Raw genomic sequence first — 24,417 nt, forward strand, 5'->3', positions numbered from 1 at the left:
ATACAAGCTCTTTGGCTTCTCCCTTTCCTATACTATTCTTAACCTCCTCCTGTCCATTTTGTGCCTACCACTTATGCTTCTTATTCCCTGTACCTTTTCCCCCATGCTTCTCCTCCCCCATCCCTGCTGGTAACCCTTCAAATGATCTCCATATCTTTGATTCTGTTCCTGTTCTGGTTTGCTTAGTTTGTTTTTTAAAATTCAGTTGTTGATAGTTGTAAATCTGTTGCCATTTTAATGTTCATAGTTTTGATCTTCTTTATCTTAAATAAGTTCCTTTAACATGTCATGTAATAATGGCTTGGTGCTTTTGAACTCCTTAGGTTTACCTTGTCTGGGAAGCAATTTATCTGCCCTTCCATTCTAATGATAGCTTTCCTGGATAGAGTAATCTAGGTCGTAGGTCCTTGCTTTTCATCACCCTGAATACTTCCTGCCAGTCCCTTCTTGTCTGCAAAGTTTCTTTTGAGAAATCAGCTGACAGTCTTAGGGAAACTCTTCTGTGGTTAACTCTCCGCTTTTCTCTTGCTGCTTTTAAGATTCTCTCTTTATCTTTAACTTCTGACATTTTAACGATGATGTGTGTTCGTGTGGTCTTCTTTAGGTTCATCTTGTTTGGGACTCTCTGTGCTTCTTGGACTTGTATGTCTATATCCTTCACCAAGTTAGGGAAGTTCTATTTCATTATTTTTTCAAATAACTTTTCAATTTCTTGCTCTTCCTCTTCTCCTTCTGGCATCCCTATGATTTGGATGTTGGTATGTTTGGAGCTGTCCCAGAATCTTCTTATATTCTCCTTAGTTTTTTGAATTCTTATAATTTTTTGCTGTTCTGGTTGAATGCTTATTTCTTTCTTATGTTCCAAATTGTTGATTTGAATCCTGGCTTCCTTCCCTTCACTGTTGTTTCCCTGTAGATTTTTCTTTATTTTGCTACCTTCATTTCTTCCTTGGTCTTTTTTATTTTGTTGCATATTCATTGAGTTCTGTGAGCATCCTGATCACCAGTATTTTGAGCTAAGCATCTGATAGGTTGGTTATCTGTTTCATTTAGTTCTTCTTCTGGGGTTTTGTTTTGTTCTTTCATTTAGGCCATATTTCTTTGTCTTGCCAATTTGGCAGCCTCCCTGTGTTTGTTTCTGTGTATTAAGTAGAGCAGCTTTGACTCCCTGTCTTAGTATCATGGCCTATTGTAGGAAAGGCACCTGTAAATTGTGTGGGGCAGAGCCTTAGGTTATGGCCAGGGCAGGGCAACCCACTTCACCACTTTGTGGTTCTGTGTGGTGAGAGGGCTTGGGGAAGGGACAGTGCTGCTGTCTGGCTTCTAGAGGTTTGCTCAGCACTGGCGCCTATGTGACTGGCACCCTTTTAGCTTTTGCCCTGGTGCCGAATCCCAGAGAGGGTGGGTCTGTGTATGGTTTTAAGTCTGTGCAGGCTCTTTAAGCAGAGTCTTCTGAAAATCTGGCAGTTCCTTTTGCTGCCCCAACCTCCACTGGTTTTTACAGCCAGAAGTTATGGGGATTTATCTTCCCTCTGCTGGAACCCTGAGCTGTGTGGTTTGGCCTGGGGCTGGGATCACTTGCTCCCAAGGTGTCCCTCCTGATTTTTATTCACCACACGTGAGTGTCAGACCACCCATTCCACCACTGCCGCCTCTCCACTCCCTCGTCTTTGTGTATCTGCCCCTCCCACCTGTGTGTCTGAATATGGTTTCTTTAACTCGTCAGACTTCCATACAGCTCGATTTTCTGACAGTTCTGAGTGTTATTTGTTTTGAGGTCTAGTTATTTTTCTTTCTGTGCTTGCATGAGAGGTGAAGCATGTTTACTTACGCCTCCACTTTGACTACTTACTGTAAATGTTAATTGTCCTGTGCCCACCAGTGTAATTGAAACGTTGATTACTTTTCTTTATAAGAAGGGATCTGTTATTTATAACAAAGTATCAAATTAACTATAACCAGGGAAAATGTTTAAGTCACCAACATTTCCCAAAGGACTTGGTAATGGTGTGGCACATGCTACACACACACAGAACAGTGTCCTGATTCATTAAGGACCTCCCACTGGGTTCCCCTTTAAAGAATTCACATGCAGAGAAGGTGTCGAAGCACCTGAGAACTGCCCAGACCACAGGACCTCTGCATATACTTTGGGCGAGCCTGACTTATGTGAATCTAACTGTGTGTCTGATTTTTTTGAAGGAGGCGTAGAGGGGGCTGGCCAGTGGCAGTGACCCACGCTGGGGTAGAGCCTTGGGGTCTGGCAGTCGTGTTCTCTGGAGGCAGATGGAACCACAGTCTAAGTGTGTCCAGAGAATAAGTGGTGGGGTAGACCTTCAGCTCTTACCTTTTAAACAATCTTCCTTTCTTGTTACTAGATTCTACCTGGGAACACTTTCAAGAGGTAAATTTCAAATGACCATGTGTACCCGAAAGCCATGATAAGCCGTAATACCTTTAAAGGAAAGGTTTTCCCATGGCGACTCCTGGAGCCGTGTATTGTTTTGCGGAGGCCCCTTAGGGGCTCCAGGTCTCGCCCCCCTTTCAACCAGACCAGCTCTGCTTTTAGGGATCTACACTGCTTTTTGGGCTTCTGGGTAAAGTTGCATTTGTAAACAACAATTTGCTGCTAGAATGTTTGAAAGCTTGCCTTGGCTGGGTGGTTCAGGTGGTTGGAGCATTGACCCATACTTCAAAAGTTCGTGGAATCAGTCCATGGTCGGGGTGTGTACGGGAGGCAACCGATTGATGTTTCTCTCACACATCAGTGTTCCTCCCTGTCTCTCACCCTCTTTCTCACTCTCCCAGTCTCCCTCCTTCTCCCTCTTCTTCTAGAATCAATAAACATATCCTCGAGTGAGGATTTTGAAAAAAAGTTTGAAAGCCATCATTGTAATGCATTTTACTAACTTAAATCAGGTTTGTACAGTAACATTGATCTTGGCCTATATAATTGTGTACATTTTATATTCTAATTGATTGTATTTCTCAAGGAAAACTCCCTCACATACAGGATTGAGAAATGATTTACTCATCCATTTTATGTAGACCCAATAGTGGGTTAGGCTGTGTATGGGTGTGATTGGGTCACTTGTGTACATGTCATATTTCCACTGAAAAATGGTAAGCTTATTAAGGGCCTGCTTATGTCTTCTTTACTTTCCATCTTGCCTACCCTCATTCCTGAACACCTGTCACACAAGTTCAGAATATTCTTAGTTCCTAGTTCCACTTGGACCTCCGTGAATGATCATCCCCTGCCCTTTCTGCTAGTGATGCGAACAAGAAGGCAGGCTAGAGGTTCAGAGGCGTAAATTCTCCAGCAGCCTGACTTCCCTCTGGTCTTTGGGCAGGCAGGCATGTTATTAAGACAGCTCTAAGTAGCCTCCTCTGGGAATTGCTGCATTTTACTAGGATCACCAAAAATTGAGGCAGGAGAGCTTGCCAGCAAACCTCTCCCAGTCTGCGTGGGCTGGAGTCTAAGTAACAGAGGCCAGCGGATGTGGCCAGAGCCCAGAAGAGTTGTGGTAATGAAGTCTGGTCTCATGGAGGGATTATCAGTGTCATCCTCAATGTTCAGCTGCACCCTTCCCATGCTTCCTGGGCGAATTGAGTCCTTTCTCTCTTAAGAATTTCTTTCGAGTAGATCTGGCCTGAAGTGAGCTGCTGTCTCTCCATTGTTTAGCCAGATCATGTGTGTTATATTACTCGCACTTTTGTGCAGCCATATTCTGCAATTATCCAGTATCCGGTTTTGTCTGCCACACCAGCTCTGACATAATGCTCTTGCCACAGCACTAGATGTATGTTGAGTGCTTATTTTATGCAAGGGTCTTTGACTGTGATAGGAACTCATTCACATTGGTTGGGAAAATGGGGGAGATTTCTATGTCTTTGGGGGTGTCATAGGATGGGAAATGGAGGGCCCCAGGGCTCACAGGAACTGTGTGGTCATGATCACTTACCAGTTTGCTGTAACCTTTTGTGGCTGGCCCAGCCCTAGTCTTTCTGACTTCCTAATTTTTATCAAATAGAATGGCTCAGAGTTACTAGGGAGAATTCCACTGGCCAAAACTGGCCTGTTTGAGCCAGGCCATATAAGCATTAAAACCTTGGCCTGACAGTAGATTGGCTAATGAGCCTCGTGCACCAGCTTCACTCCTGCTTTGGTGAAGGTGAGGCAGATCCCATGCATGGTACCTGAGGCAGCCCTTCATGCTGGATAGACCATGACTCCTCAATTGCTCAACTCATGGAAACATAATGAAGTTGTTCATCCTTTTCCCCAATTCAAATCTCAGTTTTGAAATGAAATTCTCCTGCACTCTCATCTCTGGTTGTAAGAATTATCAGCCATTCTGGAGTGTAAATCCTCCATCACTCTGCAGGATGACCTCCGCCCTGCTCCCAGGCAATTCTTTGGGATTGGATTTGAGCTGAATTGCATTCACGAGAGCAGCCAGATAGCATCTCAGCCCTGCACCGCCTTTCCTGCCAGGAGAGAGAGTGAGGAGCAGCTCCGCCCAGAGCAGCATTAGTGAAGATTCAGTATAAAGATGGGGCTCTGGGGCCTCCCTCACCCTTCCCACCAGCCGAGTGCCAAGCTGCAGCCAGTCTTCAGGGTCAGGAGGTGGTGAGGGGCTGTGTGCACAGCCTGGGGAGTGTTCGCCCAGCTTGCATGGCTCTTACCAGAGAGTAAAAACAACTTGCCTTTTCATTTGTACAAAATGTCCTAGCTTCCCACCTTTCCTCTACAGAGGAGGAAATGAAAAAGAAATTCTGAAATGAGAGAGAAGAGAACTACCTAGCTCATTCTCAGAAGTTGGTTCTGACTGCGCTGTGCATTGCAGCTTCATCAGACCCATGTTATTTTTGAGAGGTGGGAATAATAGGGCTTACACCTAATCAAGGAAGAGAATTCCAAACAAAAGCTTGGGTGTGGCTTCCTGGGCAGGAGTGTGATATTGTAATAAATGGGAAGCCGAGTTCTGCAGTCCAATCTTCGGGCTGATTACACAAATTATAGCAGGGGCCCTGTTTTCAAAGGAATGTGACACACCCCATGGAGGCCCCTCCTCAGCGGGTGTGTCAGCGTTTCCTCAAGCTCCCTCCTTAGCAGTTAATGCTTTCTCCAGAGGAGCTGAGAGCCTTGTTCCGAATAATTAGGGTCTCTGCCATGGGACCATTTTACAGGTGAGTTTGCCTTATGTTAAAGTTCATCAGGGAGTCCTGTGGCTAAATCCCCACCCTCTTCGGCATTATTCAACAGAAAGTGCATGCAGGGTTCTGACATCCCAGTAACGATGGCCAACATTTCTAAGCAGTAATGAGCCAGGCACTTTATAAAAGGGAAAGGAAAGTGTTTCGATAAACAGTCTCCCCTCATACAAAGCCGGCGGGGGGGGGGGGCATCATTCTCTGTGACCTTGCCCAGTGGCCTGTTGCCATCCTCAGTCTTCAGATCACCACTCCTGCCTAATTTCATCCAGAATATTCCTGAGCCCCTGGCTTTGGCCTTTTTGAGCCGTTCATTCAGCATTTCTCTGATGTGCCAGGTTCCTGCCCCGCTTAGGGATTCTGTTCCCAGTGCTCCCTCCTGCAGCCCCACTCCTGCAGCCTCCCTCCTCACCTCCATCTTGCCTTTCTTTTCAGTCTTTAGACATCCCTCCCCTTAAGAAAGCTCCCCCAGGCTGTCCCTCCTGCCCTGTCCCCAGTCTCAGTCAGAGGCCACAGAGCACCCTCTGCTCATCTTCTTAACTCATCATCCACTGTTAAATGATGGCTTTACTTTTTTTTTGTTCTTTTTTAAATTTACAAGCTCCTTGAGGCCAAAGACTGTCTCATTTATCTTCGGATCCCCAGTACCTGGCACATAATAGTTACACCTGAATGGTCTGGAGAAATTGTCTCTTAAATTATATATCCTAATTTTATTTTCCTCTAGAGCCAATTTATGTCCCATATCAGATAAATGTTTATTATAGCTTTGTCTATTAAACATTTTTCAAACCCGCCCTCTAACCCCCCCGCCCCCCACTCCCTTGTCTCTGGCGGCCACATCTTGTGTTTAACTTCAGCTCCAGGAGTGCTATAACTGTGTGGCAAGATGTCACTGAGACTGACTCTCGGGGCTGTGGGTTGTGGCCCTCACTCTTCACTCAGGCCTCGTTATGGCGGCGGTGGAGTAGTGAGAGTGAAACGACAGGTGCTTCACCTGCCTGCCTTTCTGTCTTCTGCCCTGCCTGCACCTGCCACTTCTAACCTTCCTGAGATGCTCCCATTGTGTTAAGACACCATTCGTGATGTTTCTTGTACTGTGGGCCCAGCCGCCTTTGTCCTCTCCCATGGTTGGCGCAGCGACTGTGGTTCTTCCAGAGTCAGCGCCCCCTGGTTTCCTTTGGGAAGCTCAAGTTTCCCCAGTGTCACCTCAGAACATTTGGGTAACCTCATCCCCTCCTCAGTGTGCATCACGTTTTTTTTTTTTAAAGAGATTTTTATTTATTTATTTTTAGAGAGAGGGGAAAGGAGGGAGAGAAAAATCGATTGGTTGACTCTTGCACATCCGCAACCAGGGACCCAGCCCTCAACCCAGGCATGGTGCCGCGACTAGGAATCAAACTAGCAGCCTTTCGGGTCACAGGCCAGTGCTCAATCCACTGAGCCGCACCAGTCAGGGCTGCATTGCATTTTGTTGCAGTCATTTGTTTGTGGGCCTCTCCTCCCACTGGACTAGGGATGGCTCGATGGCAGAGGCCTGGCCTTACCCTTCTCTGTATTCCCCAGTGCCTAGCTCAGTACCAGGTATGCAGATCCACTTCGCTGGGCCAATAAATTAGTCCATAAGGAGGATTTTAATTTTTTCTTTTTGAAATAAGTTCTCATGTCCTCAGTGGTGGTATATGTCCTCTATTTTACAGATGAGGAATGGTGCCCCAGGAGCTCCAAAACTAGCCTCATGGCTTCTATGAGGTGACATGGTGACTCAGACCTGTAGTTTGTCTGGCGGGTTTTTCCACAGATAAGACAGACTCCTGTAGGTTTGGTGAAAGTCGCATGCTGCTGGGCATCAGGCGGCCCAGGATACTGGTTTACTTGTGGGCCTGACAGGTAACAGGAAGGACCATCAGAATCACCACTGGGATGGTCTGAGTTGGCCTTTTCCCTTTGTGGTGACAGTGGTCATTTCATTCTGTAAAGTACCAGTGTTTTAGCCTGGATGAGAAAGCTCTGCAACCATTACAGAAGGTCATACTAAAGTGCGTTTCCTCCTAGATTATATGCCTCATAGATTTGCCTGCGAATCACACTTTTTTGTTTCTCCTGAGTGCGTTATCTCATGCTCTGTAAGACTGCAAGATGCTGCATTCTCCCCATTGACACGCATGTTCTCAGAAATGCTTATAAATACTCTTGTTGCTTGTGCAATTAGCCCCAAGGAGGGGAAGTGCATGTAGGAGCTGCTAATTCGTGTCTCCTTGCTAGAGATTCGCCTGCCACAATCCCAGACAAGCTGTTAATGAGTATTAAAATGGTGCAGGTCTTCATGCTGCGCGGTGTCCCAGCTAACACTCAGGGCGCAGACTTTCTCTTGACGTGGCTTCTCTTGATTGCCAGGGGTGAATAAAGTTCATAAATGTCATTTTTAGAAACACTGCAATGTTCTTTTAGTACAGGAAAAAATTTCATTAGTTCTGAATAATGGAAAGTCACCTAACTTAGAGCAATTTAGGGAACATTGAAAAATATTAAAGTATATACCTAATAAATTGTGCTAGTCTGACAGATGATATGCCTGAAAGAGCTTTTTGAAATGTGATCTGTGACACACATTTAAGACATTATTGCCCAATAGAGGGTCTTAGGGGAATCTATGCTAATGGATATTTAAGAGCAACAATTAACATACCACTTCATAATTAAGTGCTGCTGGATTGCTTGAGGGGCACTCTAGCAACTGTTGCACCCTTAAATTCCTTACATAGCCCTGTGTTAATCTGAGTGAACTTGAACCTACTTTGGTAACCCTTGCTTTGCTAGGCAGACCCTATGGGCTTGCCACTGCGGTGGGTCTGGGGTTACTTCGCATGAACCAGCATAGTCCACACGAAAGCCATTCTCCTGTGGTTCACATCAGCAGGTGCTGGAGTGTCTGCTGTGTGCAGAAGTGTTGACCAGCTTTAAATGACCAGCAAAATATTTCCTGCCTGCCACAAGTTCGCAGTCTACTGCAGAGGAGAGGCAGAAACTGGTTCATGGCTCTGCCATGGTGTTCTCAAGGCCTGGGCTTAGGAGTCAGATAGCCCTGCTGTTCACCAGCTGTGGGAGTTATGTGTGTGACTTTACTTCTTTAAGCCTCAATTTCTGCATCTGGAAAATGAGGATACAGATGATAGGTACCTCTTAGGGCTACTGTGAAGAAAAATGAGATAACCCACGTAAACTCTCAGGCATACGTGTTCATTGTTTATCTGGCACGCCTGCTGCCAATGTGGTAAAGAAATAACTAAAATATAACATGGCAGATGTTCTATCCGACCAGGTATGTTTTGTGTCCTGTGAAAATGGAAATGTGAACGGGTAATTCCTGGTGGGGCAGAGAGGGCCTAGAGAGGCTGGTGGCCAGGGAAAATGTTAGGGAGGAGGCTGCCTACCAGTAGATCTTCTGTGCTTCCCTACTTATTTCTTTCACAAATACCTAAGGAGCACTTACGGAGCCTACCTCCCAGCAGGAGAGGGGCAGGCACTCAGGGGTGTGTGTAAAAGCACCGAGGTGGCGGGTGCGAGGCAGACTCTGGGAATACGAAGGAACTCAGTGTGGCCAGAAGATAGGGTGCCTGGGGAGGAGGGACATGGCTGAGGAGGGAAGTAAGTGTGTACCTGGGAAGGGCCCAGGGTTCTCCTGAAAAGCAACAGGTAGCCATAGGAGCCTCCACTTTTTTAATATGAAATTTATTTTTCCTCCACTCTAATTTTAATACATATTCATTACAGAAAATGTGTAAAAACTTAAAAGTGAAAAAGAAACACACCCACAGCCCCACCAAAGAAACATTTTTGTTATTTTAACAGAATCTCCCCCCATAACATCGCTTGGTACTTCCTTTCTTTCTAATTTTTTATTGTATTTTTTCCAAGATCATTTTGTCCCCTCATATGCCCACCCCCGCAATCACTTACTGTTGTCCATGTGCATGAGTCCCTTTTCCTCTTTACCGATCCCTCCACCCCTAACTTCCCCTGACCCCGTCCCCTTAGCTGTCTTCCTGCCCTCTGAGTGTGTCTCTCTTTTGGTTGTTGGTTCAGTTTGCTCATTAGGTTTCACATATGAGTTAAATCATATGGTATTTGTCTTATTACACTTAATGTTCTCCAGGTCCATCCATACTGTCACAAAGGATAAAATTTTCTTTTTTATATCCGAGTAGTATTTCTTTGTGTAAATGCCCCATATCTGTTTAATGCACTCATCTACTGAGGGGCACTTAGGCTGCTTCCGTATCTTGGCAACTGGTAAGGAATGCTGCAATGAACGTGGGGGTGCTTGTGTTCTTTCAAATTAGTGTTTTGGGTTCTTCCGGACATATTCCCAGAAGTGGGATCACTTTATCAAAAGGCAGATCCATTTTTAATTTTTTAAGATGTCTCCACTCTGCTTTCCACAGTGGCTGTACCAGTCTGCATTCCTACCAGCAGTGCAAAAGGGTTCCCCTTTCTCCACATCCTCACCAGCACTTGTTTGTTGATTTATCAGTGACAGCCATTCTGATGGGTGTGAGATGCTATCTCATTGTGGTTTTATTTTGCATCTCTGATGATTAGTGACACTGAGGTCTTTTCACATGTCCTCTTTGGAGAAATCTCTATTCAGGCCCTTTGCCCCCTTTTTAATTGTTTTTATTTTTCCTTTGGTGTTGAAATTTGTAAGTTCTTTATAAATTTTGGGTATTAACCCCTTATCAGGGGTATCGATGAAATATTCTCCCATTCTGTGGATTGTCTTTTTTATTTTGTTGATGTTTTCCTTTGCTGTGCAAAAAGTTTTTAGTTTGATATAGTCCCATTTATTTATTTTTTCTTTTGTTTCCCTTGCCTGGGGAGACTGATCAGGAAAAATATTGCTACCAGCAGTATCCAAGATTTTGCTGTCAGTGTTTTCTTCTTCGATTTTTTGTCAGGTCTAACATTTAAGTCTTTAATTCATCTTAAGTTTATTCTTGTGTAAGAATGTGGTCTAGTTTCATTTTTCTGCATGTATCTGTCCAATTTTCCCAACACCATGTATTGAACAAACTGATTTTAGCTCATTGTATGTACTTGCTTCCTCTGTCAAATATTAATTGACTATCAAGTCGTGGGTTTATTTTTGGGCTTTCTGTTCTGTTGCATTGATCTGTGTGTCTGTTTTTATGTGTACTAGCATATGTGTTTTTATGTTAGTACAATGCTATTTGTGGCCTTAAATATAGTTTTTTATTAGGTAACATGATTCCTCCAGTTTTGTTCTTCTTTCTTAGGATTGATGTTGCTTTGCAGGGCCTTTTGGGGTTCCATATATATTTTTGAAATAATTCTAGTTCTGTGAGTTACATCATTGGAACTTGATAGGAATTGTGTTGAATCTATAGATTGCTTTGGATAAGCATAGTATGGACATTTTAATAAAGTTAATTCTTTTTATCCATGAACATGGTATGTGCTTCCACTTATTTGTATCTTCTTCAATTTCTTCAGTGTCTTATAATTTTCTGAGTACAGGTCTTTTACATCTCTGATTAGGTTTATTCCTAGATACTTTATTCTTTTTGAAGCAAATGTGAATGAGATTGTTTTCTTAATTTCCCTTTTTGTTAGTTTGTTATTGGCCTATACACATGCAACTGATTTCTGGATATTAATTTTGTATCCTGCTACTTTGCTTAATTCATTTATCAGTTCTAATGGGTTCTTGGTGGAATCTTTGGGGTTCTTGATATACAGTATCATGTCATCTGCAAATAAAGACAGTTCTAGTTTTTCCTTTCCAATTTGGATGCCTTTTATTTCTTGTTGTCTGATGGCTATGGCTAGGACTTCCAGTATTATGTTGAATAAGAGAGGTGAAAGCAGGCATCCCTGGCTTGTTCCTGATCTTAAGGGGAACACTTGTACTTTTTGCCCATTGAGTATGATGCTGACAGTGGGTTTGTCACATATGGCCTTTATTATGTTGAGGTATGTTTTCTGTATTCCTACTTTGCTGAGATTTTTTATCATAAATGGTCCTGAATTTTATGAAATACTTTTTCTGCATCTATTGATATGATCATCTGGTTTTTATCCTTCATTTTGTTTATGTGGTGAATCACATTTATTGATTATGAATGTTGTATCAACCTGCATTCCCAGAATAAATCCCACTGGATCATGGTGTATGATCTTTTCGAAGCATTGCTGTATTCAGTTTGCTAATATTTTGTTGAGAATTTCAGTGTCTGTATTCATCACAGACATTGGCTTATACTTTTCTTTTTTTGTAGTATCTTTATCTGGCTTTGGAATTAGGATAATGCTGGCCTCATAAAATGAGTTTGGGAGCCTTTCCTTCTCTTGAATTTTTGGAAATAGTTTGAGAAGGAGAGGTGTAAGTTCTTCTCGGAATGTTTGGTAAAATTCACTTGTGAAGCCATCTGGTCCAGGGCTTTTGTTTGTTGGGAGTTTTTTTGATTACTGCTTCAATTTCACTAGGTGTAGTCGGTCTATTCAGATTCCCTGATTCTTCCTGATTTAATTTTGGAAGATTGTATGTTCCTAGGAATTTATCCATCTCACCCAGGTTGTCCAGCTTGTTAGCATAGAGTTGTTTATAGTATTTTCTTAAAATTCTTTGTATTTCTTTGATGTCAGTTGTTATTTCTTCTCATTTCTGATTTTATTATATATTTGGGTCCTTTCTCTTTTTTTGTTGGTGAGTCTGGTTAAAAGTTTGTCAATCTTGCTTTTCTTTTCAAATAAACAGCTCTTAGTTTCCTTGATCTTTTGTATATTTTTAATACTCTGCTCTGTTTATTTCTGCTCTGATCTTTATTATTTCCTTCCTTCTACTCACTTTGGACTTTGTTTGTTGTTCTTTTCCCAGTTCCTTTAAGTGTGAAGTTAGATTGTTTATTTGAACTTTTCTTATTTTTTGAGATAGGCCTGTAATGCTGTGAATTTCTCTCTTAGGATTCCTTTTCCTATGACCCACAGATTTTGGATTGTTATGTTCTCATTTTCATTTGTTTCAAGGTATATTTTGATTTCTTCCTTGATTTTGTTGTTGACCCATTCATTGTTGAACAACATGTTATTTAGCTTCTATGTCTGTGTGTGTTTTTCAGTGTTCTTCTTGTGATTGATTTCTAGTTTCATAGCGTTGTGGTCAGAGAAGATGCTTGATATAATTTCAATCTTCTTAAATTATTTGAGACTTGTTTTGTGCCCTAACATGTGGTCTATCCTAGAAAATGTTCCGTGTGCATTTGAAAAGTATGTGTATTCTGCCGCTTTGGTGTGATATGCTCTGAAGATATCAATTAGATCCATTTGATCAAGTGTGTGGTTTAAGGCCACTGCCAGACAGATCTATTCATTGAAGTTAATGGGGTGTTAAAATCCTTGACTATGAGTGTATTTCTGTCGACTCTCCCTGTATGTCCATCAAGATTTGCTTCACATATTTAGGTGCTCCTATGTTGGGTGCATAAATGTTTACTAGGGGTTATATTGTCTTGTTGGATTATTCCCTTTATCATTATGTAGTGTCCTTCTTTGTCTCTTACTATAGCTTTGGTTTTAAAGTCTTACTTTGTTGGATGTAAGTACTACTCCCCCAGCTTTTTTTCCTTTCCATTTGTATGAAATATCTTTTTCCAACCCTTTACTTGTAGTGTGTTTTTCAATCTGAGGTGGGTCTCTTGGAGGCAACATATGTATAGGTCTTGTTTTCTTCTCCATTCAGCTACTCTATTTTGTCTTTTGGTAGGAGCATTTAATCCATTTACAATTAAGGTGATTATTGATAAGATATGTAGGTAATGTTATTTTGTTAGGCTATTTTCCTACATTTTTTTCTCTTTTTTCTTCTTAAAGCAGGCCCTTTAACATTTGTTGTTGTACTGGTTTAGTGTTAATAAACTCTTTAGCTGTGTCTTGCCTGGGAAGCTCCTTATTTCTCTTTCAATTGTAAATAATAAGCACTGGCCTGCGAACCAAAGGGTTGCCAGTTCAATTCCCAGGCAGAGCACCTATGGGCCAAGCCCCTAGGAGGGGGCATTCGAGAGGCAACCACACAATGATGTTTGCCTCTCTCTCCTTTCTTCCTCCCTTACCCTTATGTCTAAAATAAATAAATAAAATCTTAAAAAAAAATGATAGCCTTGCTGGGTAAGGTAGCCTTGGTTGTAGGTCCTTCCTTTTCATTACCTTGAATAATTCACACCACTCTCTTCTGGCCTGAAATGTTTCTGTTGATAAATCAAATAACAGCCTAATTGGTGCTCCCTTATAAGTAACAACCTGCTTTTCTCTTAGGGCTTTTAGGATTCTCTCCTTGTCTTTAAGCCTTGCCATTTTAATTATGATATATCTCAGTGTAGGCCTCTTTGGTTCCAACTTGTTTGGGACTCTCTGAGCTCCCTGGACTTTTGTGTCTTTTTCCTTCACCAAATTAGGGAAATTTTCAGTCATTTTTTTTCTTCAAACAGCTTCTCGATCCCTTGCTCACTCTCTTCTCCTTTTGGTGTTCTCGTGATGCAGGTATTGCTGTGCTTCATGTTGTCAGAGAGTTTTCTTAAGCTTTCCTCATTTTTTAAAAATGTTTTCCTTTTTGTTGCTCTGCTTGGGTGTTCTTTTCTATCTTGTCTTCCAAGTCACTGATTTGATCCTCTGCATCACCTAACTTATTGTTTATTCCTTTCAGTGTATTATGTATTTCAGGTACTGCATTATTTATTTTTGACTGGTCCTTTTTTATGGTTTCTGTTATTTTTCATGCTGTTGAGTATCCTTATAATCATTTCTCTGAACTCTCTCTATCTGGTAGGTTGCTTGCCTCCATTTCATCAAGTTCTTCTATAGAATTCTCTTGTTCTTTCATTTGGGGTCCATTTCTTTGTCTTCCTATTTTGGCTCCTTTTTTGTATTTTCCTAGTTAGTTGTTAAACTGAGCAGGGATATGGCCTCAAGCTGTAACCAGCAACATGACTTAAGCACCATAGGGTGGGGCAGTAATTCCTGTGGGTGTGGCTATTGCTTCCTCTCACACTGATGCTAGTTGGATGGGAGTATTCTACCTGAGAAAGACGGCCTCTGAAGTATGGAGAATGACTGAGCACAGGGGTCCTGGCAGCTATTCCTTCAGTTCTCTTCCCAGAGCCACCAGCCCCAGACTCTTCTCATGCATCTCTAATCTGCCAGAGCCCAGGGTAAGTAGTTGCTAATGAAACTTTGTGTGTTGGCCCTTTGAGAGGCTCTCCGCATCTCCAGCTGTCTTTCCCATGCAGACAGAACCCCTCACTGCTTTTCACAGCTGGATGTTATTTGGGTTGCTTTCCTGGTTCTGGGGCTATAGGCTGGGGAGCCCAGCTTAGGGTTTATACCCCACCCACACTGCTCAGGGGGAACCCCTCAGCCACTGAAATACCTCTCTGGCATTTCAGCTGCCATCTGTGTGAGCCCAGACAGTCCCTCTCACGTCTCCTCTGCACTGTGTACCAGTCACATTGTGATGAGGTGGTTTCTTTTGTGTGTCCATGGTTGTAAGGCTTCTCTCCAGCTAGTGTTCAGTTGGCTATTCAGAATGATTTCTCTACAATTTAGTTGTAATCCAGATTGGTCCTGGGAGGAGGTTAGTGTAGCTTCCACCTAGTCCTTCACCATCAAGGGTCTTCCCAATTTATTTCTTGAGTTGACATAGTTGTAATCATGCTAGAAATACAATTTTTTTCCTGTTTTTTCGCCATTTATTATAGTAAGTAGTTCTTCAAGTTGTCATAAATAGCATTTTTCTGGTCTAATAACCAGGAGAATGAAACAGTAAACTTAATCAGCCCCTTCTTTTGCATCATGAGCTGTGTCCAAGTTCTTGTTAGCATAATGAGCATTTATCATCCTTCTATATGAAAGCATTTCTGCATCTAAGATTATTTCCTGATGATAAACCCATCATTATGGTTAGTGTTGGCTCAAAGTACGGGACATTTAAACACATTTGAGACACATTGTCAAAATACTTCCCTAAAAGATAGCACTGACTGAAAAGGTTTCCAAACATTTGCCCTACAGACGCCTGGAAGGCCCGGGGAGGGTGGGTCTGAGCAGAAGGAGGTTGGAGTCAGAGTGGTTAGCCATAAAAATATAAAAATGCCTCCCCTAGGGCAGTGGCATTTGAGAAGGAATGGCAGGACCTTGCTTCAACTCGAGATGCAGATGCAGGGACTGTTAACTATGGATGAGGCATTTGATTCATGGCCTCCAGAGTTCCCTTGTCTCTTATTTCTTATAGTCCTTAGGTGTAACTGTTTGTGTGAATGTCACTGTCCCCTATGGAACTGAGTTCTCTGAACCCCTGACCCAGGGTATTAGCATTTTTATGTACTGAATTATTGTAAACTCCACAAAGTGGGGAACAGGGTTGGACAGCAACTGAGGCATGGTCAAGGAATGGGGCCCTTACCGCAGTGGGCCTGAGGCAGGGCCGGCTGTCAGGGAGCATGCTGGAGAGAAGGTGACAGACCTAGTTGTCCCAGGTGAGGCAGAGCAGAGTGTGGGCATGAGGTTGAAGACATGGGCTCTGGACTCAGCTCAGAGTCATGGTTCTGGCTTGTCCTACTGGCCACGTGACCTGAGGCAAAGTACTGAAGCTCTCTGTGTTCATTTTCCCAAGGATGCAGACAGTGGTAATCTCAGTTTTGGTATAACACAGCACGATGTTTTTAGTCATGTGTATATAAGAGGCAGTAATTTAAAGAAAAGGCAGAGAATTGATGAAATGAAACCTCTTCATGTTGCTGAAAGCACAGTGTGGCCCGCGGGAAGTGCTGAGTAAATGTCAGCAAGGTGGGCTGATGAGGACAGTCACTTATCAGAGGGTCCATTAGGTGCCGAGTTGTTTTTTCTCAAAGACTGTTTGGGGAGGGTTGTTTTTTGGGTGGTGCTCTGCCGTGTGGCAGATAGAACCACTTTCTTGACCATGTCCAGAGCTCGTCCTTTGGAAAACATCCTTGGCCTGGTCTTTCAGGGCTGGGGACACATTTCCCAGTCTCATCCTCCTGTCCCCTTCAGGTGCTACAGGAAGGAGCACCTGGAGGATAGCCAGGTGACCTCTGACCTGGCTGTTTAGAGAGGCTGAGGCTGGATAGGCCCAGTGTTGGAACATGCAGCAGTTTCCTAGGGCTGCCTAACAACTTACCCAAACTGGGTGGCTTATGTAGGGGAGGAAAAACAATTTCCCCCTCTACCCTTTTGAGTTCTTACCTGAGAGTCTCTGTAATAAAATATTAGTAAGAGAAAAACAGAAGTTTATTAACATGTGCATCTCATGTATGCATGGGAGATAGCCCAGCAAAAATGAGTACCCTAAGAAGTAGCTTTAGAATTCAGGCTTAAATATCATTTAATAGGGAAAAGGGAAGAGGGAGAGTAATTTTTTAGGGAAGATGAATGGACCCTTTGAAGAAGAGATGAGGGAAATGTCGTAGTTTATGAAAAGGTGTGTCGGGGGGTGGTAGTGATCTGGCATCTCCTCCTGAGATGAGTCAGTCTTCCTTGGTTGATAAAACTCCTGGGGAGGAGATTTATACAATTGAGTTCCTCTTGGAGGATTTATCTTTAGGCAGATAAGGGAAGTTCACAGAAAGCCTCTTGTTGTATTTGATGTTTTCACTTGTCTGCAGCTCAAAATGATCATTATACCAAAGTAGCAAATTTTGCTACCCTTCATTTATAACAGAAATTTATTCTGTCATCCAAAGCCAGGGTATTGGCAGAGCCATGCTCCCTCCGGAGGCTCTAGGGGGACTCATTCCTGACTTCTTCTGACTTCCAAGACTCCAGGCATTCCTTGCGTGTGGTAACTTTACCCCAAATATATACCTCTATGTTCATGTGGTCTTCTGTCTCTTAAAAGGATATTCCTCGTTGAATTTAGGGTCCAACCATAATACCTATGATGACCTCATCTCAATATCCTCAATATTCCCATGAAAATATGCAATGATACTTTTTCCAAATCAGGTCACATTTATGGGTTTAAGATGTGGGCATGGCTTTTGGGGTCGGGGGACACTATTCAGTCCCTTGTGGGAGGACTGAAGGGTCTGCTGTGACCCTGCCCTTTGTACCCTAAAGTCATTGACACTTGGAGCAAGCATCTCTGGCCTGATCTTCTGGGTTTAATGCCTCAGATCCTTTCTAGGAGGTGGGAGGTTGAGATAGGTCCCAGCAGAAGCAGGCCGTTAGTGCAAACATTTGGTGCCCAGGATTGCCAGGACATTCGTGTACCATGTCAGCCACGCTTTGTTGCCCAGACATTCTTGAAAGGATGGCATTTGGAGTTCATGTGAGAGATTGGTAGATCCTACAGTCAGAAATCTTTGCCTCTTATGTAAGCAGGTGAACATGGTGGTAGGTAATTATAGCTGCGGTTGAATTTTTATGGTGAAGGAGAATGGCTGGGAGAAACAGACGCTCTCTGGCGCAGGAGAGAAATGTGAGGGTGCCGCTGAATTTCAGTTACCAGTATCACGTAAACACTCCACTAGTGTGACTGTAAACAGTAGAATTCAAATACAAAGCTATTATCCGTCATTGATGATGGAGGTCAGTTGTGGGTTATATTTCAGGGTTAATAACTGGCTTTAAAACTACAGTCAGTGAAGCAATTATTACTTCTGAGTTTGTTTTCCTTTCTGCCTTCTTGTGGTCAAAGCACTGTTGAAATATTTTAAGGTAATTGTTCTCTCTCTCTCTTCCTTCTTCCTACCTGCGCCCTCCGTGTGCTTTTCCTTACGCCACTGCTGTCCTCTGTGCTCTTCTCCAGACTGCTCAGTGCTGCTGAAAATGTTAGCAGGAGGACAGCTGTTTTCAGAGTGGTTTCAAAGTGGGTCCCTGCAGAAGCTTACGTGGCTTTTAGAGATGGGTCTCCTTGGACCACATTCCCCCTCGCCACGCATGGGAAATGGTGCCAGGCTATGTCTTGACTCTATTCCAAGTGTGTCAACAGCCAGTTGGTTTCCAGTTCACCAACAGCAGAATGATCTTGGGTAAACATGGCCGTTGGAAAAAAGCAAATACTGATTTTGGCAGTTATAAATTTTCAGATGTCTGGTCCCTTTAGTGTCAGTGGATAATATAGGCACTACACCAGAGGGTGTGGCACCAAGCACCACATGTGGTTAAAATATATTGGTAGAAATATATAAATAAGACTTTTAGAAGACAATGTCACTTCTCCCTCTCTCTCCCTGTTGCCCCTTTTCTCCCTGTCCCCCTCTGAACAAGTCTGAGTGCACCCTCAGCACCTAATTTACTTGCTTAAAGCAAAAGCATCTCAATTTGACTTTAGCCTATTGACATGTAGGCCAGAGAATTCTTTGTTGTGGGCCTGTCCTGTACATTGGAGGATGTTGAATGGCACCCTTGGCCTCTAACCATCAGGTGCCAGTTGTGACAATCAAAAATGTCTCCAAATAAGAGCTGGTAGACAAAATCACGCTGAGGACCACTGGCTTAAGAAAATCCTCCCCAAAGTGGTAGTGCATAAGCCCTTCTGAGTTTGGGGGAGGGGTGTATATGTGTAGGAGTGGTGGTTGGGTCTTTTAACCTTGACTCTTACTCCTTGAGATCCATTTTTTGACACAGCTGTGGTCTCATGGGAACTGAGGGAGGTTGGTGATTATCAAATCAACATTATTGGCTATTAACTTTCAGAGCAGGTATTAGCTATTTTCCTTCCCCGGCTCATTGCCATGCTTTCGGGGCTTTAAAAAGGGGATGCCAGTCACACTGAGAGGGCTCGGGAGATGAGCCTGACACCTGGAAACTTTCTGTTACCTGATCCCTCAGTGGGCAGCAAAGCATGACAACAGTCTCTTGCCCATCATGCCTGTGAGTCAACTCAACTTACTTCGTGTCATCAGAGGGGAGGTGCCGACCTCCGATGTCAGGGTGACACGCTGTTTGGGTAGATATAGTTCCTGGACTTTCTGAAGCGTGACTGCATGGACCTACGGCTGGCTCCTCGTCTTACTTCTTTAGAAATCTTAAAAGACTTGATCTCCTTGGACCTGTCAATCTGCCTTTTAAAGCCTTAAGCATTTTCATCATTTAGACACAGTTTCACAGTTTTTATTGCAGTTATGTCATCGTTCGGACCCAATTAGGATAAAAACATTGTATGTTACCTTCATGCTGCCTGCCATTTTTCTTTTTGGTTTTTAATTGGAAATCGCCAGCATCTGCAGAAGTAAAACAACAGTTGTGAGCACCATGTACCCATCACACAGCTTCAGTGCTTATTAACGTGTGACTCATTTTGTTTCAGCAAGAACCCCTCCTTCTCCACTTGATCATTTTGAAATAAATCTTCAGCATCACATTTCATCTGTGTATTTTTCAGCATACAACTCTAAATGACGGGGGCTCTTTTAAAAACATAATTATTATCCCTAAAAACAAATGAACTGGTATTAAACCTGAAAATACCTTAATACTAAATGCCCACTGCATTTGGTTGACATTTCTCTGAGGTCTCTGAGTGCTCTGCAAACTCCTCTTTGTTTATTCCCGATGCTCAGGGGCAGGACAGACACTGGAGACCATCTTTCATTCTCCTTGTGTCTAACGTGTTGACGTGTGGAGCACCTAGTACCCAACACTTGATAGGAATGCAGTAGGTACCTGCTTTTCTTCTAGTTCTATAAGTTATATGTGTCCTTCCAGGTTCTCTGGCTTGATAAGGAGCTCAGTTTTCTCAAGGGAAATATTCAGCTGGCAGGTGCCTTGGATTACCTGTCAGCTCCTGCTTTAGGTGGGCTGCTATCAAGCCTTTTATTCATCCTCCCTTACATGATGCCTTTTTAACTTACTCTCTGCCGAACTTTTCTATCCCAGTATGTGTGGTACCAGCCAGAGGTCTGAAAGTACATGGAAATGTAGTACCTAGTGGCTTAAAGTTCTGTAAGTGACAAAACTGAGCCCCGAATACTGCTTCCCAACACTTTCATTCCAGAATCCTTTCATGGCCCCTGCCTTTCCTTGGCCTCTGTTGCCCTGGCCACACTCCCTATGGGGCTGCTCCCTCTCCCACACTCTCAGGGGTTTGCAGGAGGCATATGTAGACCCCTGAGTCTGCATATTACCCTGCAATTGCCCTCCTCACGTGTCCATCACCTCCTCCTGCCACACCCCTCCGTGCCTCTCCTGGCCAGTGCCTCACTTCACAGAGGAGCTGGTGCACTGAGCGGGGATTTGCCCTCCCCAGGCTCTCTGTTCCCAGCTGGCAGCCGCAGCGCCCCTGCTGATGAGCCCATTAACAACACAGACTGACCTTTGCCTCTCTGTTCAGGCCGTGCCTTTCAGTTTACACAACACACCCTGAGCGAGGTGTGGTTTCCCCAGAAATTGTGCCCCTCTTGACATTCTCTGTTGCACCCCCTTACCTGCTCTTTGACCTCACTGAAACCTCCCTATCGAAACTCTCCTTGTGCTCCCACTCTGCTAGGCTTCTCAGCTTTCACTTTGTTCTCTGATGGCCCCGAGCTCCCCAGTGCCCTTCGCCTGGACCCTCGAGAATGAAAGCCATGTGGCCTCCTTTGGGTGTCACCAGTTAGGGACTGGTGCCCACATGCATTGTGATCCACCACCCTGGCTCAATCCTCTCCCCCTGTGACATTGTTTTAGGGGCCCCTGCTGCACACATGCTCAGGTTCCTCTGAGAAACATACAGACTGTCACCTCACTTTCATTCCCCTTACTGCACGCCATCCTCAGCACCCACTTTCATAGAGCACTCCCCTGTCATCTCACATGGAAAACGGAGGTGCCACCTGCTCAGCTTTCCCTCATCTCTGCAAATGGTCAGTCTGTGGGAAGAGCGCGTAGGTGGAAAAATCTCCCCAAAGCCCTCCTTTCTCCAGGAATCTCCCTTCTTCCCAGGATCACTGTTTCTCCTTCCCTTCAGTCTACAACTTGCTCAATCCCCAAGTCTTGTTACAACAAAACCAGCAGGCTTCGAGGAAACGTAGCTTCCTGGGCTGAGAACCAGCTGATTCCTGTTGAAAGCTGGGTGGGAATGTAGCTGCCTGGATCTGACCCCAGACCTTTAACCTTTGATCGAGGGCACTGGAAAGGTCATAGCCTTCTTAGGAGCCCATCCATTGGCTGGCATTAAGAAAGGAGCTTTGAGACTGGATGTGACTGAAGTGACTGTCATGTGAGTCATTTGACCCTTAAGCTGCTCAACCCTCCACTCCTTCGTATTTCGGATACTATCTGTCTTCTCATCTTAACACCGGATTCTTCAGGCCTCTTCATTTTTCTGTCCCTCCGAACACATTGTCCGTGGTTGCTGCTTGCTAGTGCATGCCTCACTTACCTAGAAATTTTTAGCTTTTAACCTAAACTCGATGGAAGGCTTTTAAATAAACACCATTATTAAATGTGTGTGTGTGTGTGTGTGTGTGTGTGTGTGTGTATAATTAACACGTGACATTTTTGCTTAGTTGGCATGTAAATCATTGCACGTATGAACTTTAGTTTGTATGCATTTGAACATTTCTGAAACCAGGACCCATCAACACTCTGTCATATCACAATGTCGGTTGTAATCCACGGGGTTTTGTACTAGAAGAAATATGGCACCGTAGTTGTAGATGTAAAAATATTGTGGTGCTATAGACCCCAACCTAGCTATGTCATGGGAGAGTTGTTCCACCCCCTTCCCAAGTGGCTGGCTTGTTTCTGAAAGTGTAGAGATGCAGTTCCCTTTCTCCCTCTGCGCCCAATTTCTACAAATCTGGAGTGAGATCACCAGAAAATTGAGGATTTTGGTGACTTGGTCTAGAGTAGTGTTTCTGGAAGGAAAGACTAGTTAGTAGGTTTCTAACCTGTTTCGGGCTAACATGGCTGTAGTGCAATTCAATAAAAATGAAATGTCTGAAAAAGAAAACATAGAAAATATTAGAATGTTTTTATTTAATTCAGTCAACATAAATAGCTTTGTTAAATTGCTACAAAAATTTCCCAATGTCACTTGCAGTTTCTGTGCTTGCGTTATTGCAGACCAACCATGACCCGGCTGTGGGCAGAGCACCCTTTGGGTAGCACCAGGCTAGGTAGTGGGGGGTTTACTCCATCACTTTTCATGGAGTCGTTTTGTTTTTTAAACCAGATTATTCCGTCTTATTCTGATCCCTGCTGACCACTAGGAAAACACAGCTGGGAAGTACCCTGAAGTCCACTAACCCTCCGAGGTCAGGTCTAATGTTTGTTTGCCATTCCTTTTTTTAAAAGTTGACGTTTAATCCTCAGTTTATCAGGTGTTCATTACGTCATCCACTGGAAGCCAACAGAAGGCAGGTGAATGGCTCCCCTCCTGGTTTATGGAAAATGCCCAGCCCTCCCTTGTCTTGTAGCAGAAATGTGGGTTTGAATATTTTCTCAGCTGCATAGAGTGAAATTCTAACACCTAATGTTTTAACAGCCAGAAGAAATGTTATCATATTCTGATTGGGAGATTAAAAATATAGATTGGGAATTGCTTTTTAAATAGCACAGCGATTACGTGTTTTAACTCTCAGTCTGAAGGGGTCTGTCTGGTGATTGTGTGATGTTTTATGCTCCAGGTAGCTGCAATTGTCTTACTGGAACATGGAAATTAAATATTTAAATCTTAATGGGATTGCCAGGAACTGTTAGGGGGAGTTTACAGCATAGCTCAAAAAAGAGTTTCAAGTGAATTTTAGCATCAGGGTTGTGCTCAAATGACTCCAGTTCTGGTGGGTTGGCGTGAAACACATTTCTGCTGCCATGAAAAGGAATTAGGATCTAGAGAAGGCTTGTACTAGAATTATAATTCAAGACACATGTAGTTTTAAATTCTCTAGTAGCTACATTTTAAAAAGGGGAGATTCATTTAAATATGTTTTTAACCTAGTACCTTGAAAATGTTAACATTTCAAAATTTAAAAGTTAATAATGAGGTATTTCACCTTTTTTTTTGTACTAAGTCTTGACATCTGTGGACTTTACATTCATTGTACATCTCAGTTCGGATTAGCCACATTCCAAGTGCTTACCAGTCATACATGGCTAGCAGCTTTGATATTGGGTAGTATAGGTATAGAGAATCAAAGTCATAGTGAGGTAGATAGTTTGAATGATTACCCAAGTCATTTTATATTTGAATTAGGATTTGCTCCAGCGGGATTATCCAGAGCCTTCAGGCTCTGGTTTCCTGCTTGGAAGCGGAGGTCTGGGGGATGGGCATGCAGCGGCCCGCCCGCAGTCACCCCGCCCGCAGTCACCCCGCCTGCTCCCGCGCTGCCAGGAATCATAACCCAGGCTTGCGGAGTTCATCCTGGGTCACTCGTGTCCTGCTATGTGCAGCAGGGAACCAAGAGATGGAGATGGCCGTAACTTTATTTGATGGGCATAGAATTTTATTTTTACTCAGTGAAAACAGCTGTATTATACATTTTTTGATAAAATAACAGCTTTATAAAATGTTTATATTGAAATGATATCATATCTGGTATTTACTTCAAAATAATATCTAGGGGGCTGGGGAAGAAGTAAGAGGGAGGTCTGGGTGAAATAAGACTGATTACGAGTTGGTAATTGAATCTTGAATGAGTATTTTAAGGCTCATTATAATATTCTCTATGTTTGACACATAGTGGAGCTTTTTAATACAACGTTTTATGTATTTGTATGGTACATGAAATTGTAAAGAAAAGTTGTGAAACCCTATCCCTGAAGACAACTTGGCCATTAATTAGAAAACATTATTTTAAAACCATCTCTTGGATTTTTCATGCTGTGAAAATACCTGGAAGGAATACAGGAAAGGTAAGTCATATTGTTACAGAACAAACAAGGGGGCGGGGGGCTGGGACAATATACTATTACTGAAAGAAGCCCCCAGGCCTGTTATGTCCGCCGCCAGAGGAAAGACGTCTCTCAATGCCAGGGATTCATGAGAAGGAAAGGAAATGTTTATTTAATGCTATACAAACTTAAAGTAGTGACCTAATGTCTTCATCAAAAAAATCCTAAAGTCCCTTAAAACACCCACAAACAGACACAGTCTTTCCTTCCTTCCCCCTTTGCCCAGTCCAGAGTACCGTATCTCAGGAAAGGAAATAGAAGTCCATGGCTCAGGTAGTCCTCTGGTTATTCCCA

General features: G+C 43.3%; 1 protein-coding gene across 8 annotated transcripts in view; it reads left to right on the forward strand.

Annotated features, from left to right (window-relative positions):
- TLN2 (talin 2) overlaps positions 1 to 24,417 on the forward strand; it is a 409,742-nt gene that overhangs the window by 139,520 nt on the left and 245,805 nt on the right. The window contains exon 1 of one of the 8 annotated variants that reach the window (XM_045822080.1): positions 14,423 to 14,441. The exons of the other annotated variants lie outside the window; for them this stretch is intronic. The gene's annotated coding sequence lies outside the window, so the exon portion shown is untranslated. Of the gene's footprint in view, positions 1 to 14,422; positions 14,442 to 24,417 lie in introns of those variants that run through there. 8 annotated transcript variants of the gene reach the window in all.

This window comes from Phyllostomus hastatus, unplaced genomic scaffold, assembly GCF_019186645.2.
Source record: "Phyllostomus hastatus isolate PE091 unplaced genomic scaffold, TTU_PhHast_1.1 phas_scaffold_501, whole genome shotgun sequence".
NCBI lineage: Eukaryota > Metazoa > Chordata > Mammalia > Chiroptera > Phyllostomidae > Phyllostomus > Phyllostomus hastatus.